This window comes from Chinchilla lanigera, unplaced genomic scaffold (assembly GCF_000276665.1).
Source record: "Chinchilla lanigera isolate Chin_1 unplaced genomic scaffold, ChiLan1.0 scaffold00008, whole genome shotgun sequence".
NCBI lineage: Eukaryota > Metazoa > Chordata > Mammalia > Rodentia > Chinchillidae > Chinchilla > Chinchilla lanigera.
This window is the reverse complement of record NW_004955409.1, coordinates 59,282-77,790: the sequence shown is the minus strand read 5'-3', so window position 1 is coordinate 77,790 and position 18,509 is coordinate 59,282. Positions and strand designations below refer to the sequence as shown.

General features: G+C 36.6%; 1 protein-coding gene across 1 annotated transcript in view; it reads right to left on the bottom strand.

Annotated features, from left to right (window-relative positions):
* Positions 1-18,256, bottom strand: part of Rfx7 (regulatory factor X, 7) — a 61,623-nt gene extending 43,367 nt beyond the window's left edge. The window contains exon 1 of the mRNA XM_005376601.2: positions 18,223-18,256. The gene's annotated coding sequence lies outside the window, so the exon portion shown is untranslated. The remainder of the gene's footprint in view (positions 1-18,222) is intronic.
* Between the last annotated feature and the right edge of the window lie 253 nt (positions 18,257-18,509).

Sequence of the window (18,509 nt, the reverse complement as noted above, 5' to 3'; positions counted from 1 at the left end):
AGCACTACAGAAAAGAGCAACTTATAAACTTTTTAAAACTGTATTTTAAAAATTTAGCTATAAAAGGAATAAAGTACTGATACACACTACAATATGGATGAACCTTGAAAATATTATGCTAGAAGGCCACATACTATATGACTCAGTTGTATCAAATACCAGAAGAGGTATATCCATAAAGCAGCAGTGACGCCAAATCTTTCAGAGCTTTCAACAGCCCACTGCAGGATGCCTACTTGAGTTTCACCACCACTGCCACAGACACGGAAAATAGATTAGTGGTTGCCAGAAACCTGAGAGGAAAGGAGTATGACGACTAACTGTTTCACAGGTACAGGGCACAGCATCTACTCAGAAAAGTAATTTATACTCAGTTAATCTGAATTTACTGATTCTTTAATGTTTTCTAGCATCTAGATATACTCTCCCCTTCAACTAGATTGAAGATCCTATTTTATCCAAATGCAGTCCTTCTGTGAGGCAGGTTCCTGAAGGACCAAAATAGATATTCCGAAACTCTTTTAATACTGTATTTTTAGTTTTTTAAAAATGTAATACTACAAAGTACTTCAAGTGAAGTAAAGACAGTAGGCATGTATCACTCTCCTTATTTCAAAGATGGACTTGAAGTTGATAATTTTTTTTATCTCTTAACAGCATATACTGCATGAAGTATTACTGTATGAAACGAAAAGAGTTCCATTCATTTTTCCACTGAAGGGCAATTACTACAAAGTTTTAGTTTCAGACACTGCTGCAATGAAAATCCTGGTCCTAGTGGGAGGTTTTAGTAAGATATGCACCTGAAAGTAGAAATACTTGGCATAAAAATTATGTACTATCTACTGTATTACCTATTATATCCTTATCATTTTCAAAAATTTCCCCTTAACTGTTATATCAAGTTATGCTCCCAGCAGCAATGCTACAATGTTACTGAATATTATGGGTGTGAAAAAAAATCAGTGTTTTATGTTTCTGATTGATGATGAGACTGAGTATCTTCGTATTAGTCATCACCTGAGTTTCAGCAGAGTGTGGTTCTCAGATTTTAGCATGTATGAGAATCACACAGAGAGTTGGATAAAACAGACTGCAGGGCCCAACTTACAAAGCTTCTGAGTCAGCAGATCTGACCGAGGGCTTGGAACCTGGACACCAGCTAGTTCCCAGTGGTGCTGCTACTCAAAGTCACATAGGTCACATCTGAAGAACCACTGGTTCAAGTACCTTTTGTATACTTCAGATTGAGTATACTTCTCATGTAGACTGTTTACTCATCTTCTAATTGTTCTAAGTGCTGCTAGTATCTTCTCTTGCATCTTGTCTAGTCATTTCATTTTTATAGTCTTAGGACACATAGAGGGTTCCGTTTCCAGGCAGTCAAATATATGAATCTTTTCCTTCACGCATAATCAGACATTCTTGCGTCATGTTCTTGAAATCTTTCTCTATTTTAGTGTCAAAAAGATATTATCCTTCCTTTTTAAAGGCTTAAAATCTTTGTATTTCACATGGAAAGCTACCTTGTGGAGGAAATTTCAAGGCAGCAGAGGCTGCAACAGCCAGGCCCAACTACTGCACAAGCTGATGGCAGATCAAGTGCTGTCCATTTGATGCTGGCTTGCAGACAAGCAGAACAGTTATGGGGTCACGGAGGTTTCCATCAAGATTTCAAAGGCAGGCCCGGAAGCAATGCATGACACAATGAGAGTACTTATAGACAAGTTTGAGAGGGTGACACATGAAGCTGTGAGAATGAAGCCAAAGCTTCAGTGGGGACTCCAGCAAGCCGAGGTTGTCAAGAATGTGGGATATCTGCTGAGGAAAGCCATATGCACAAAGCAGAGCTAGTCAGAAAGGCCTTATTCTGCAAGGCTATAGGGACAACACTGCTGCTGAAACGTGACTACAATGAGAACCCCTTCTAGGGGGTGACATTTCTCCTTATAGCTAAATTCTATAAATTGATCACCATATAACATTTCTCTGGAGCTATCAGGTGAGGCAAAGGGTAATAGTGATGTTTCTGCATGCTACAAAAAAGACCTCAGGCTTCTTCTACCAGTGGCAATTGGGGTGGGGGCATCAGCAATAAAGCTAACATCTTTCTAGTCACTGTGTTTTTAACTTTTTCAGCATGGGAAGAAAAAGTAGTTGCTACCATCACACTTCCAAAAAACTGGATTTCCATTTGGTTCTTCAAAACTACAAAACTACACCCTTAACACAGATGTACGAAACATCAGTTCTTTAATCCTGTTTCTCTGCTTCTGGTGATTTTTTTTCTTCTTCCCTAGAATTTATTCTCATTTTAAAATGACTTAAAATACAAATGTAGAAGAATTAACACACTGTAAGAATTCGCTTGATTTCTATCACAGCACGCTTTGAATATAAAGATATTAATGAAAGCTGAATTTCTTCTAGGTAATGATAACAGATTTTTTTTTTTTTGGTTTTTCTCCAGTACCAGGAACCGAACTCACGACCTTGCGCTTGCCAGGCAGGCGCTTTGCCACTGAGCTAAATCCCCAGCCCCGATAACAGATTAGTATCAAAATTTTTTCTGATTTAAGACAGTAAGATGAATTTGAAAGCTACCTGACAGTGGTTAGAAACTTTTTTATAATTATTAAAGAGAAAAGTTATAGAACTCATGACTTGGGCCTGAGTGGCAATTTAGGCCACCTGAGTCCTAACCAGAGAAAAAACCCAAAAACAGTCATAAACGTTTTCTTACAATGCTAAAGAAGGATAAAATAACTGAAATGTTTAATGTAAAAGAAGGACAGTGAGTCTGAGGTGGGAGGATCATGAGGTTGAGGTGAGCCTGGGAAAATAGTCAGACCCTGCCTCAAAAAACAGCAAAAACAAGTTAAGAATGAAAAAATTCAAAATCCTATAAATTAAACCAATATAGCTTATATTAGCTCTCTAGTCGCTGAAGCAAAACATACAACACACACAACTTAAACAAGGAGCGGTTTAATTTGACTCATGGTACCAAGAGGCTCAGTTTATGCATGAGTGGCTCCCCCATGGAACACCATGGGGGAAGGGCCTGGTGGAACAGAGCAGCTCAGTTTATGGTGACCCCAAAGCAGAGCACAGGGAAGAACACTAGTAGGAGATCCAATCTCCAAAAGCCCCAGTGACTACCCTCCTTACCACCTCACAGCACACTCAGCTATGAACATTAGGAGACTAACTGTCAATTAAGATTAACCAGCACTGACTTCATACAGATTCTTTTCTGTAAAACAAAATAAAACCTGCTACTTAATTTAGCCTCTTTGCTAAATTTCTCCCACCCAAGGACATGATTTTAATACAATCATGCTCTTTGTTTTGAAAATTATCTATTTCTTCTTTCCCAAGTGATTGCCTTTACTAACAGTAACCTCAGCACCATATCACAAGATAAATCTTATTTCTCAGCATAAGCCTTTTTAAAGCCACGATGGGGGCTGGGGATTTAGCTCAGCAGCAAAGTGCCTGCCTCGCAAGCACAAGGTTGTGAGTTCCATTCCTGATACCAGAAGAAAAACAAAGCAAACAAACAAACAAACAAAAAGCCATGATGTATTTTAACTAACTACCTTAAAAGAAAATGTTTTGTTTCATTGTTGCCCTTGATCATATTCAGCATTCATTATGGCAAGGATCTGAGGTGAGAGAGCATGCTCTCCCCTGTAAACAGGGAAAGGAACAAGGGCATCTTCAGATCACATGTACCTTACACAAAGCCCTCAGTGATGTGGCACAGAAGAATAAGGTAGGAGAGGAGGTGTGCCTTTTACAAAGAATTACTACTTGAGTGAGCTACTCAAATTTATTGCTAGGAGTATGTCATCTCTCTTAGAAAGCTTCACTAGTATTAGTCCGCTTCTCAGGAAACACTTCTATTAATGTCCCCAAACAGTTTTTAGTTTCTATTAAATCACTTTAGCAGTGAGCATGTTAAGAGAACTAGCTTCTGATTTAAAATACTAATCATGAAACACACTTGGAAAGTTCAAAACTTAAATGAGATGATTCATGGATTCATCCAGCTCCAGGTCCTCTATAGCTCTAAAAAGGTGCTACCTTTTTGCATAGTTACTGACCTACAGCAGACTCCAGAGTTACCTTATCTTTTGGTATATCCTAGTTTTGTTTTCTCTTGACTGCCTATTATAATGCTCAGCCAAGCAGTAAGGAATACCTAAAATTCAGGCTTTCTTACTATCTGTCCTCATACAGATTATTATGGATCTGCCAAACTGTAAAGAATTGCTCTTGCGGGGCTGGGGATTTAGCTCAGCGGCACAGCGCCTGCCTGGCAAGCATGAGGTCATGAGTTCAATTTCTGGTACCGGAAAAAAACAAAAACAAAACAAAAATAATACTAACTGCTCTTGGAAGAACCTTGCCCAGGAAGGTCCTTTTCGACTGAAATGTCAGACAAGCAATACAAATGAGTGAAGCAGACCACAGTTCAGAAAAACATTTGTGTTGAGGTATAAGCATAGTGGGACTGAGAAGAAAATGAAATGCATGTCAAATCTGAAAGGAGTAACTGCAACATACATCCAGCTATTGTTATGTGTAAATAAGAAATCAATACACTAAATTTTCCAGAAAACCCAGACAATTAATTTTTTTCTCTGAACTCTCCCAATTTTGAGACAGATTAGTGTGAGCTAAACAAAACACTCCTGTGGAATAGATCCCAGCCTGTAGGTCTCCAATTTAGCCTTGCGGTGTCTTAGAGACTGCCTGGGTGAGAACACAAGTATTCCTTTCACACAGATAACCATAACAGATAAATATACTTCTTACAGATGGAAGGCTTAGATTATCCTTCTCTGCCTGCTTTTAAATAATTTATTCTATACCCAATTGAATTTTTTAACATGGAATAGTTAGGATCTCTACTGTGATTATTCTCTCTTTAGCTTTAACATTTTATACTGGACAATTCACGTGTAACCAGAAAGTTGGTTCTTAAGGTTTATCTAGTAGTAGTCTTTAACACCAACCAAAGTGGGCAAGTCTTCCGACAAATTTTTACAGATCCTAGATTTTACAGACCATGGCTTAAGCTATTAATTTTATTCATTTCCCTAGGGAAGACAAACAGTAGCCTGGTGGAGTGAGAGGTAGAAACAGAATCCCTAAAAGAATCATCAGTGTTCAGAATCTGAGGTATGACACAGATTCAAATATTTAGTATTCCCTTGCAAGAGGCCCCCACTAAGAATTCTTCCCTGGAAAGAACCTGCCTTACTATCTAATTATCTGACTGATAATGTCTGCCACTTCATCAGAAAAGTGACTCTTTCCTTATCCCTCCAGGCATTCTGTGAACTCCACATCATTATTAACTTCTAATTACAGTCCTAGAAAATCCTCGTTTAGTGAATTCTCATATACTTCAGGAGAGCTCACAAGTCAGTGAGTCTGTAGACTCATCTGAGGTAACAAACCACTGGATACATTTAGTATTAGATCAGGAGACTTTAGTTGGCCTTCAGATGCTGAGCATAAGCAGGCCCTATAAAGAAGATGCGTTAATTAGGCTATGCTAAACCACACATACACAAGGCTAATACCATATTTAGAAGTAGTTGCAATATAATACATGTTCTAGGATATAATATGATATTTTACAATATGAAATGATATACTACAATATGATGATATAATACAATACAGTGTGCTAAGAGTTCTTTTTCGAATAGTGATCACTTAGATACCCCAGAAGTAGAAGATAGTATAGTATAATCTTCACAGGAGATATAAAGTCTTGAACAGATTTAAAGTACACTGCCTCCCTATTTCTGGTTTTGAGACTTTTATCTTGCCAGTCAATGTAAAAACAAACAAAAGATATCTACTGTTATTTCTATAAATTTACCAGGATACCTGTTAAATTATCTAATCCATGAGACAGAAATTTTTTCTCTTGCTTTCAGCTGATTTACTGGCAAGTTGACTATTATTTTTTGTAATATCCACATTAGCCTTTGTTGAAAGAAATTATATAGCCTTTTAACCTTTACTTATTCTAATAATTCCAAAGTGGAACTAACCAATTTAGGCAACCTGAACATTACAATCAGTGGGAAGAATCTTCCTGGTGGTACATACACCTAGAAGGCACTGGATACTCAACATTCTTTTAGTTTTGAATGACAAAATATGTGAGATTCTTTTTATTTGAGAAACATGCCATATAGACTTAACCGACCTCTTCCCAAGTAGTGTGCCCCCAAAACACTAGCTTCATGAGAAAAAGGAGACAAAAATGAATTCAGAGAAAACGTTTAAAACACACTGAACACTTAAGACTCACAATATATAGCAAATGAAATAGTTTTAAAGACACTTTTTAATCCTAAATTCCTAAAACAGATTTGGCTATGTTACACATTAACATTTTATTTATTTATTTTGGGAAATAATATAGTATTTCTCAGTCTTCTTTGGTTGCGTCTCAGTAGGTAAGACCTTTTGTAGCCGAACACTAAAGATTGGTTCTCTCATGTTTTAGGCCCCACTACAATTAGGAAGAGGCCTAAATTAACTGTATGAAGATAAGGAACTAAGTAATATGGACAGGGAAACTTTCAACTCTGCTGGGTCTAATGTCCTGGCACTAGATATAACGGATAAGAGTTTTACCTTGAGTCTTATAAATTGTATCTAATTTATAAAAGAACAATAAGAGTAGAATAGATATGTGTTACAACTGAAATGAAAAATTAAGTTACCATCAAAGCAAGTATCAATTACATTTTTTATTGCAAATGCAAAACACTAAGAAAAAATTTACTCACAATTATGCTCCCTTCCTGGTTCTCAGGAAGTTCTTTATTCCAAGCTTTAAAAACAGGTAATGCTGGGCATGGTGGGGCATGCCTGTAATCCCAGCACTTGGGAGGTTGAGGCAGGAGGATCACTCTGAGTTCGAGGCAAGCCTGGGCTACAAAGTGAGCTCCAGGCCAGCCTGAACTGCATAGAGAGACCCTGTCTCAAAAAGACAAAAAACAAGAAAAGAAAAAACAAACAAATAAAAAACCAGGTAAAGTTCTTTATATCTAGCTTTAAAAAATAAATCAATAAGTAAGTTCTTTATTCTTAGTTTTAAAAACAGCACAGAAGGGCCAGGGATGTAGCTCAGCAGCACAGCACCTCCTGGTAAGCGTGAGGTCCTGAGTTTGATTTCTGGTACCAAAAGAGAAAATAGTGAAGAAACACCCCCCACACACACAACCCCCCTTAAAAACAGCACAGAAACCACGTGTGGAATTGCATTCCTGCAATCCCGGCACTTGGGAAGCTGAGACAGGAGGATAATCACAAGTTTGAGGCTAGCCTCCACTATGGCATGTTAAAATTTAAAAATAGTATTCAAACAACCTACTTGCACAAAACATTACATTTACAGGTGATTATTAAAATTCAGTACAATAATGAAGGCAGCTTTTACTTTTTCATTTCAGATTTATTTTTCATTGGGGAGATTACTTTCAGGAACTTTTTTTTATTACAAGAAGAATTTCAAAAATTTCACATATATACTCATATTTCAAAAAAAAATTTAAAATGATATAGCATATAACAGCTTTTAAAAGCTTGAGCTCTGGAAGCTGACCACGGGATTGGAAGTATAATTCTCCCAACAAGTTAAGTTTTAAGACTTCTGGGTAAGTTACTTTTCTTGTATGAGGCTGTTTCTTCTACTGTGAAATGAGAATGCTAACATATTCACCTCATATGCAAATTCTGAGGACTGATCATGAACCTTTTATATGGCATATGGTTAGTACTCAATACACAATAATAAAACAAAGGAACTGTGTATACTATTATATCATTTTGACAATTATTGTTTCTCAAAAACCATCTAGCGAGTATTTACTGTCTTCCAGGTACTAGACACTGCTAAGCAATGAAGATACAAAGTTGAAGAACCAGGCCTTACCTCCAAAAGTTTATTTTTGGTGAAGAAAACAAATGAAGCTATTAGTTAGTATACCTATGGTGAGAGCTTTGGTGTGTGTATATACATAGAATATATGAAAGCAGGACCCATAACATGGGATGCTATGGTTAACAGACCAGATACATGGTACACATACTGCTAACTACCTCAGAGTAGTCTACATCACTAATGGTGAACCTTTTAGAGCTTTCAACGACAACCAACAGCCCACTGTGGCATGTGTGCCATAGGTGTGCCACCACTGGTCTATGTCCTAGTTTCTCTTGCAGTAGGGTAGCCAAAGTTGAATGTGGCTGAGGTTCTGAAGGGAAGCAGGTGTCCTGAATAAAAAGACAGCTTCCCTAAAGAAAGCTTCTCCATTCCTCTCTTGTTTTAACAACATGTGACAGGCAAAAAAGACACAGCAAATAGAGGCTAACACTGCTAGTGTTTGAGTTACTGCACTACTCTGAAATACCTAACTTCTGATGTCGTATTTGCTAGCACAAACGCTTATTTCTTTAAGTCAGCAACAGCTTGGATTTCTGTTACCTGCTGCTGAATACATTCCTAGAAAATAAATACATTTTGTGAAAAAGACAACTTCTGATCTGAGTCCAAGAGGAGTACCTTCATCCAAAAGAAGTAACTTGAGAAAGGCACAGCTGGCAGAAGGGGGGCATCTACAAGGGCCTGGCAAGGAAGGAAGCCTGGGGTCCAGGCTGGCACCCGTTCCACAGGGTGCGCCTGCCAGTTTCCTGGATGGCTTTAGCCAGGTGACTCTCACCCTCTCCATGTCCCACTGCTCACACTTGAGGAATTTAATACTCTGACCTCTATATGATGAGCATTCACCCTTAAACAGTAAGTTCTCTGATGAGAAACATAAAACTGATCCTTGACTAATGTTTAGTTTCAGAAATGTACATTTATGGAGTTTAAGTCAATTCGAGCCACATTATAAACTTATACATACAACACTTGAAACTAAAGCTTCCAGGTGCTTACCATGTGACAGGTCTCCACACTAATTAATATTCACAACAACTCAGTGGAGCAAGAACTATGATTACTACCTCTTTTACAGGGCTGAGTTAGGTTAAAATCACACAAGGTTAGACACTAATGGCAGAGCAAGCATTCAAGGTGAGGTCAATTCCATTATAGAGGCACTCTGCTCCATTGCTTGCCAGCTAAATTTATTCCTGCTCACTCATCCCACTTCACCTGCTAGAATCCTTCCTTTTATGCAGTGAAGTCTTAGTCTCGCACCAGTACTCTGGGGATGGGTGTAGGAGTGCCCATGCTGGTTATCTTGTAACAGGAGAGGATGGAAGGGGAACATCTGTACAGGGTACAGTAGGAGGGAAGGGGAATAGGACAGAAAAGACTCTTTCTTCCTAAAGGAATGAGACAGTGTTCTGTTTTTACCGGCAAAGTATGAGTAATTCTAAAAAGGTTTTCAAATATTTCAGTTAGTATATGTTCTCTAAAAGCCACTAACATTTCTTCACCCAGTGTTTACACACTGTAATAAAAATTGCTTGGTTTATACTCACACATACATTCACCAATATTTATTGACCATTTGCATGTTCCTCTGGTAAACAAATATATTCCCTACATTCAAGAAGCCACGAACAAACAACAATGAAACTTTTAATTACTATAAAGTAACAGAATCAATGCAAAAAGATAAGTACGAGATACTACGCAACAGAAGACACCCCAAACTCAGCCCTGAGAAAAAAGGTAGATATTTAAGAAGAATCCAAAAAAATATAAGTAGGTATAACATGTAAGAAGATAGTTTAGACCACAGTTTCTCAACCCCACCACTCTGACATCTTGGGGTAGTAAGTCTACTGTGGGGCTATCCCATGTTTTGTAGGATGTTTAAACAGCATTCCTGGCCTCTTTGCCATGCTGGTAGCATTCCCCCAAAGTAGAAATCAAAAAGTGTCTCTAGATATTGTCAAATGTTGCCCCTCCCCAAGTGGGGGGGGTGGAGAGGCAAACATCACCTTGTGTTGAAAATCATTATCCAGATCTGTGCTGCCCGATGTGGTAGCCACTTGTCCAACTGGCTATTTAACTAAAACTAAAAAACTGTTTAAAGTCCAGTTCTTTCATCATACTACCCACATTTGAATTGTGCAACAGCCACATACAGCTGTGGCTACCATACTGAACAGTCCATATACTTTACGGAGTACCGCTATGACTGCAGAAAGTTCTAATAGACAATCCTGTTATATACTCAAAGAACAGATACTCTCTTTTCCTACTCATTACTGCTCTCTGTAGCTTATTGGTACCCTGTGAAGGAAGTAGAGGGAGATGAGTGTTTAAAAGTGACCCTCTCCAAACTCTCATGTGCTCAGAGGTAAGGCTTTTGGAAAGTGACTGGATCATGGGCACACTGTAGCTGACTTGGTCTTAGGAGGCGGGGTTTGGTGGGAAAAGGTGAGTCACAAGGGCCATGAACAGGAAGGGTTTACCTCCCTCACTCGCTCCTCCCTTCTCTCTCTACTTCATGTCCTCCACTATGTGAGCATCTTTCCTTCATGGCAGGCCTTATACCATGTTGTTTCTGTCTTCGAGTCAGCTGACCATGGACTGAAAACAGCCAAAGAAACCTCTTTTCCTTTAAACTGAGGGTGTCGGATACAGTATTTTGTTCCAGCAACAAGAAAGTAACTAAGACAACGAGATTATACCCCCCAAAAAGTAGGACTAATATGAAGAGTCTGCTTATACCATTAGGTAGAACAATGCAGAGCCAATGAAAGGTTTTAAGCAACAGTGTGAAATAAAGTCATAAAGATGTTTGTGAGGGTTGTATTGAGAAAGGCATGAATGTAGAGAAACTAGAAGCAAAGTAACAGCTGCGATCTGGATTAATGCAGTGGTAGTAAGAACAGACAAAAACAGCAACGAAGGAGATATGATAGGACTTGCTAACTGACTGGTTGTAATAAGGTAGGGTGGATGAGCCAGGGCTGATTTCTAGGTTTTAAGGTTGCACATGTGAATATAATTCACCAAGACAGTAAGAAAGAATAATGGTCCCTCAAAATGTTCATGTCCTAATCCTCTAATTCCTGAAGTCTGTGGATCTGCTGACATACATAGAAAAAGGCTTTCCTTCTGTGATAAAATTAAGAACCTTGAGATGGGGAGATCATCCTAGGTTATCTGAGCAGGGCCAATGTACACTCAGGTGTCCTGATAAGGATAAGGCTGAGGGAAATTTGACTACAACAACGTGTCTGTGATGCAGAGTAAGAGTCAGTTGCAGCTACTAGAAGCTAGAAAAGCAGAGAAATACATTTTCCCCTAGAGTCTCTAATGTCAATAGTTATAGTTATCACACTGAGACCCATGTCAAATACCTCAACTAAAGAACTCTCAAATCATAAATTTGTGTGAAGCCACCAAATATAGAGTAATTTATTACAGTAGTAACAGAAAACTAACATAGATAGAGAATTTGTGGTATGACACAATGAGTTTGCTCTGGAAAAGTTGAGTGTGAATTGGGTATGGGGCACCCAGATAACAGTGATCAACTAAGATACAGTATCAGTTAGATATATGGGTCTATACCTTAAATTAGGAATATGAACTGAAAGTCATCAGTATATTAACATTAATCAAAACCATCAGAGTAGATAAACTCACTCTGGACAAACACCAATAGAATACATAGGAAGAAAGGCCCTTGAGAAAGTGACAATGGACATGCCAAAACATTAACAAGGAAACCAGGACAATGTGCTGTCTAAGCAATTTAAAACATCAGACTACTGAACTGGGGGAACAGGATGGTGTGTGTAAAGGGACTGTCAATAGAGTCAAATAAAAAATGGTTGTCAATTGGAGTTGAAATTATCTATTATATGTAGTAATAAGAGGTCATAGTATCTCTGATAAATACAAATTTCAGAGGTGTGGAATTAGAAGATATTTACTACTAGGATTGAAAACTAAACAAAAGGTGGCACATGAGTTGAGTTTAATCAGTACTTTGATTAAACGGTGACTTTCTTCTTTCAAACCAAAGGAATACAGGTGATAGCTCAAGAAGGGTTATGGGTTTTAGAAACAATTTTTTTAAAGATGGGCAAAAAATTAAGCACTGAACTATTAATGGGAACATTTGTAGTTAAGCAGAAAATGAGATAATAAAAAGAAGGCAGTAAATCATGAAGTGAGTTTTAAGATAGGAAGAGATGGGATGTAAAGCCTAGGCAGAGAGATCAGCTTTCAGACAGGCAGCACCTCTTGAGAGAAAAGGGAAGAAGGACAAGAACTAGCAACTAGCTGGAGACTTATCTTCACTACAACTTTCTTTTTCCTCAGAGAAGTAGAAAGCGAGATCATTTGACAGTGACAGAAGAGTGAGCTCAGCTTGCGCCAAAGAAATCTGAAATAGCTTTAGTGGCAACAGTGGAAAACAACTCACTAGGAAACGGTATACGAGAGGACCTACATATTTTATTGAATACTAAAGGTAGCTGTTAATAGTTACTCTACATGGGGCCACAATGGAATACCTGACACTGGGAACAACTCTCCCAGCTTCACCAATTCAAAACATACCAAAAAAATTAACAACTGTTTCAGAAACTGGACAAGAGCACAGAGCTATGAGAGAAGAAAGAATAAAATAACATGTTTCTACAGAGGCTCCTGCTGGATTGTAATACTGAAGAATAACTAAGCAAACGAGGCAAGACAGCTAAGATGAAGAATGAAATTGGTGTTTGAGGAAGCAAACACCTATATAGAAGACAAAGATTTTTGAAATTTACACAAATCTCTATGCAGATTTGGAATATACTACTGAATATTAAATTGCCTATGTGTAGAAAAAAAATTCCATGGGACTGGACAAAAAAAGCTCTATCAGGGATCTACAAATGGGTAACACATTTTCTAGTTCTAACCAGGCAGGGCTGAGAGATCTCAGGGAGTACCTGAAACATTCAGCAGTCCTGGCTGCATAATGATGCTTCAGTCAATAATGAGACCACATATATGATGGTGGTCCCCTTATAGTGCAAAGTTAATACTATAGCCGTCTTGGTTTGTGTGCGCTGAATGACATCTATACAACAACAAAATCACCAAGTGGTGTATTTCTAAGATTGTATCTGCACAGTTAAGCAGCTTATGACAATAGACACCAGAAGATGGTATCATTCTAGTATAAAAACTCAGTAACTCTAGTGTAGAAGCTGAAGTTACTCTAGACCTGCCCTAACTAGGCTTAAACGTTAAGTCCCCAAAGATCAATCTAATCTACAAGGAACATAGCTGTCTGCCAAAACAAACATTAATACACTTTGAGAACAAAATCAAGATGGTCAAAAACTCAAATGAAACCAAAATCAAAAACCATAAAAAATCAGTGTCCAGTACTGAATTAAAAATTAGACTGGCAAGAAAACAGAAAATCATTACCATGACTGTACCAAACAAAACTCAGTAAAAAAAGATTCAGGAAGAACAAAGACAATACAATTACCAAATAAGAACGGTTGAGATAAAGTATTCCAAACTATGCCCAAGGATTTAAAGGAAGACATGAATATAAGGATATTAAAGAAACTATATATCATTTCCAATACTACAAAAAAAAGAGATCTAAAGTAGACAATCTAACAAATGAGATTTACAGCATATTAAGACATTTCAGTGAAAAAAATAATAGATTATAATATAGAAATATAAACTACAAATAAGTGTAGGCAATAATGTGATAAACACCAACGTGTGTGTGTGCGAGCATGCGCATTCTGGATATCAAACCAAGTACCTGTACATGCTAAGACTAAGCTACATGCTTAATCCTTCAACATATAATTACCATTAAAACAAACACATAACCAATAAAACCTTAGTAAAACAGGAACAGAAGGGAACATGTTCAATGTATAAAGAGCACCCATGAAAACGCTAAAACTAACATCATATTATATGGATACTAAATAAATGTGTATTTCCCTATGATTGAGATCAATACGAGAAAACCCACTCTCAACATTTCTATCCAGCTCTGTCCCAGAGATCCGCAGTGTAATAAAGTGAAGAAAACAAGTAAAAATTGAAAAAGAATTAAAAATGTCTTTATTCATAGATAATGACTGAGTAGGTATACGATTCTAAGGATTCACAAGCTTATAGGCTACAAGGTCAGAATAAACATGGGCAATAAAACAATACATAACAAAAATTTTTACATGCCTTTCACAATACCATCCAAAATTTCTAAAATGTTAAGTGTTTAGGAATAGTTTTGTGAACATATGTATGAACTCTGTACATAGAAAATATAAAATTCTACTGTGATAAATTGTAGAAAACCAATTAATATGGAGATATCCCACAGTCATGATCAAGACTATTAGTAAGATGTCAAGTACACCAAAATTCATCTATAGAAACCCCATATCGTTTTTCATGTTGTTGCTTTACTTTGTTTGTATTTTGCTACTGTTCTCTTTTTATCACTATTCTCTTTAAAATAAAACAAACAAAAACAACAAAATTGATCTATAAATTCACAGTAATCCCAGTTGAAACCCTAATAGAATTTTTAAAATAGAAATTGATAAGCTAATTCTAAAACCTACATGGAAATGCTAAAAACAATTTGAACCACTTACATCACCTGATAACGACTTTCTATAATGGTCTAGTAGACAAGACAGTGTGATGTCCTAAGGATAGGTATAACAACTGATGGAAAACAAAATCTACAAGACCCATAGATAATGATCTTTGATACAGGAGTTATTAGGGAAGGGCAGAATTTCATCAAATGGTGATGGAACAAATGGATAGATATCCATTCATATGTTAAAAATCACTTTAAACAAACCATGTTCAAACTCAAAATGGTTCATTTTGTCTGCAAGAAGAAGGTAAAACTATAAATTCTAGAAAACACGATAAAAATAATCATAAGAAGATTGAAACATATGGAAAAGGCAAAATGACACCAGCAAATACTCCAAAACAACTACAAAATGACACAAAGTAATAAAAAAGAATAATCTGTGACTTGGAAAATGATGAAAGGCAACAACATATGAGGAAATATTTAGCAATTAGATTCTTGAGGTCATAACTCTAGGAGTTGGTGTTCTTACTTGTGGCTACTTTCATGACCTACCTCACACAATCTGAGTGGCAGTGCTGCTAAAATAAGACTGTCTGGGTTTGAACGCACAAAGCTAAACCAGACGATGAGTCAGGTAATAAGAGAAACTATTATTTGAACACCGAGAAAGGTAACTACAGAAAAAAAAATAAAATAAATAAAGCCCCAGAGATTAGAATAACATTAGTTAGTTCAACAGATGTGTAATCACAGTTTTATGAGAGGACAGAATCCATGGGACAGAAAAAGTATTTGATGAGATAATGCCTGAAAACTCCCCAATATGATTTACAGATGTGAGTTCAATGAAACCCAAGTATAATAAGGTGCTCAACATCCTCACACATAATAAACTGCTGAAAGCCACAGAAGGACACAAGTGAACAAGTAAGTGATACATGAATATAGAATAAATCTTCATAGCAACTTGAAGAAAATAACTCACTATGTACAAACAATGCAATTAATTCCTACCTTTGTATTAGCAACAATGAAATCTGAAGGGCAATGGAGTAATGTATTCAAAACAATAAAAGAAACAGGAATTTTATATTCAGCAAAACTATCTTTTGAAGCTGAAAGCAAAATAAAGACAATTATACATAAGTACATAATGAGAGAATTCATTATAAACCAATGTATCATATAAGAAATACTTTAGACTAACGATGTTAGCTTTGATTCTTTTTTGTACTCCCTTACTGGTAAATTCAATCTGGAAACTCTGATAGAGTCAATCTACCAGTAAGGCCCATTACCTTTATACTCAAAATATGCCAGAAGCCTATCTAGTTTTTAAAAAACAGTATCTTTCACTGCCTTCAAATAATCAAGAGCCTTGAATTTTCTACTACATTTATGTACTAGCTTACAGCCTATTTTCCAAAAGTATTTTTAAAAATTGGATCATTCTACTATTCTCTCACTTAGAACATTCTAATTGGCTTTCCACTTAGAATGAAATCCATGCTACCTGTCATGGATAATACGCTGTACATAAATGTTATGGTCTGTGTCTGGATGTTCCCCCCCAAGCCTCAGGCGGTCATGGGTGCAGGCTTCTAGAGTTTATGACTGATCCATAATCCAGTGCTGGGATTGTGGGTGTGAGTGCTATACCCGCCCTGGGGCAGATAGTTTGCATACAATATAAAGGGGACAAAGAGCCTTGCTCCTCTCCTGCTCCTCCCTTTTGCTCTTGTTGCTTCTGCTGTCTTCCGCCCACGAACTGTTGGCCTCTGCCACGTGCCGCTCTCCCTTGGAGCCAGCCGAGTATGGACTGAAACCTCCACAAACTGTGAGTAAAACAAACCTTTCCTTGCATAATTTTAGGCATTGGGTATTTTGTCTCAGCAAGGAGAAAAAAATAAGACAACAAACTACTCTGCACTTAACCTTTGCCATCATTCTTTCCTTAACCATCCCTCAATTTTAGCACACTGGAATCCTTACTGTCTTCAATTCCTCCTGTTGTTCCTTCTGCCTACTACAGGACAAACTGGAAGACGATCTGGCTTCTCACAAGACTGGCTTCTCACTAAGGTCTCTCTACTTAAATGTTTTCTCTTCAAAAGGAGAGTTTAGTCTAGGCATCATTACTGGCCTCCCTCTGCCTTTTAAAAACTTTGTGATTCTACTTATCACTATCTGAAGTTAGAGCCCTTATTTATTTGTTCACTTGTTTAATTTCCTTTTGTCCAGTAAAATATAAGGATCATGAGGATAAGTGTTCTCTTTTATCACTGAGGTGTCCAGGTCCTAGGATTGTATTAAAAATTACAGACTAAAATTATATATATACACACACATACTAAACCTTCAAATAAAATATACATACTTTAAAATTATGTTGAGGCTTTTAAAAAATAACTTTTGTTCTTGTTTAGTATTTTATAATTACCGTCTTTTAAAATTTTTGCTAGTCTTCTGTCTCTATTTTCTCATTGATGAGAAAAAAGTAAGTAAACCTCCAAAGTTTGTATCCTTTATGTACATAATGGCAGATGTGAGATACTCTATAATCATTTTTTGAACTAAATGCAACAGTATTAGTTACTTTATTTGTAAAAGGGAGGTATCAATATCACCTACTTCACAGGATTATTGTGGAGCTGGGTTTAAAGAAAAAAGAGAAAGGAAAAAAAGGAAAAGAAAGAAGTGAGAGGAAATGGGAAAATTAGCCTCACAAAATTCTCTTTCAGCTATTAGGTTAGAAAAGAGTAGAAGTATTGGTCAAATTCTCCCGTGAACTACTCCTATTTATACACCTATATAGCACACCAGACACTAAGAAGACTAAACAAAAACAGTCAAATCAGCTTTTATGAAGACTCAAACTTGGGTAAAGGACAGTTTGGAAATCACAAGAAGAGAAACTACACTGACACTTCTGGTAATCTTAACAGTGCAGACCCACTACATGTCAGAGGGCCTTTGCTGCAGCCTCTCGACACATTTCGAAACAAGGTCAGCATTATTCCAGGTGTTTCAGTTTCTTTCCTTACACATTTAAGACCTAAGGAACTACAAAAACAATCTAAATTTAAACATTATTATGGGCTAAAATCTAAAAGTTGTAACCCCCAAATGGAAAGTATAATACGAAGAACAAAAATAATCAAGTGTGCTAAAAGCTCTAAAAAAAAAATCAAATTCTACAGCGTTCTATAAATACAACCTAAATTTAAACTATCATTGCAGTTTAATTCCTAAAGGTTAGCAACCAAAACATAAAATATGCTATCATAATAAAACTAACCCATCAAATATTTTAAATTTTTAGACTTATTCCTGCAGTGTTATTAGAATAGAAAAACATCAATTTGTTTAAGCAATCTTTCAGTAAACGCTAGTAAAACAAAAAATATGCTATTATTTCATATTGTGTTGTGATTTCAACAGAGATACAGGAAAAAAATTTAGATTATAGTGAATTTACCCACAAGACTGTGATTAAATGTCGTATTTATTCACTAAATTGGGTATAGTTAGAACTAGTATTTACTTAAAAATTGGACATTTTATACAGTGGTAACAGGTTTCTTATAAAAGGAAATTTTAAGTTACATATTTCACTTACCAAAATGCAGTCCACTTTAGATTGTACAGTTTTGCTAAAAGAGAAAGAAAGTCAGGTCAGTAAGAATAAAAAGTTAACTAAATATCTGAAATACTCTCAAATAGACATGGTAACTTACGCCTTCATTATATATAAAAAAAAAAGTAAATAAAGCTCTTTATTAAGACTAGGCAGTTTCCTAAAACTATGCCTCTCATAAAGCAAAAGAAGAATCTATTTCCCACTCATTGTTTTAAATTCAATTCTTAAGTGAGATCAAAACAGTTTTAGTTTGCTGTTAAGAGTCA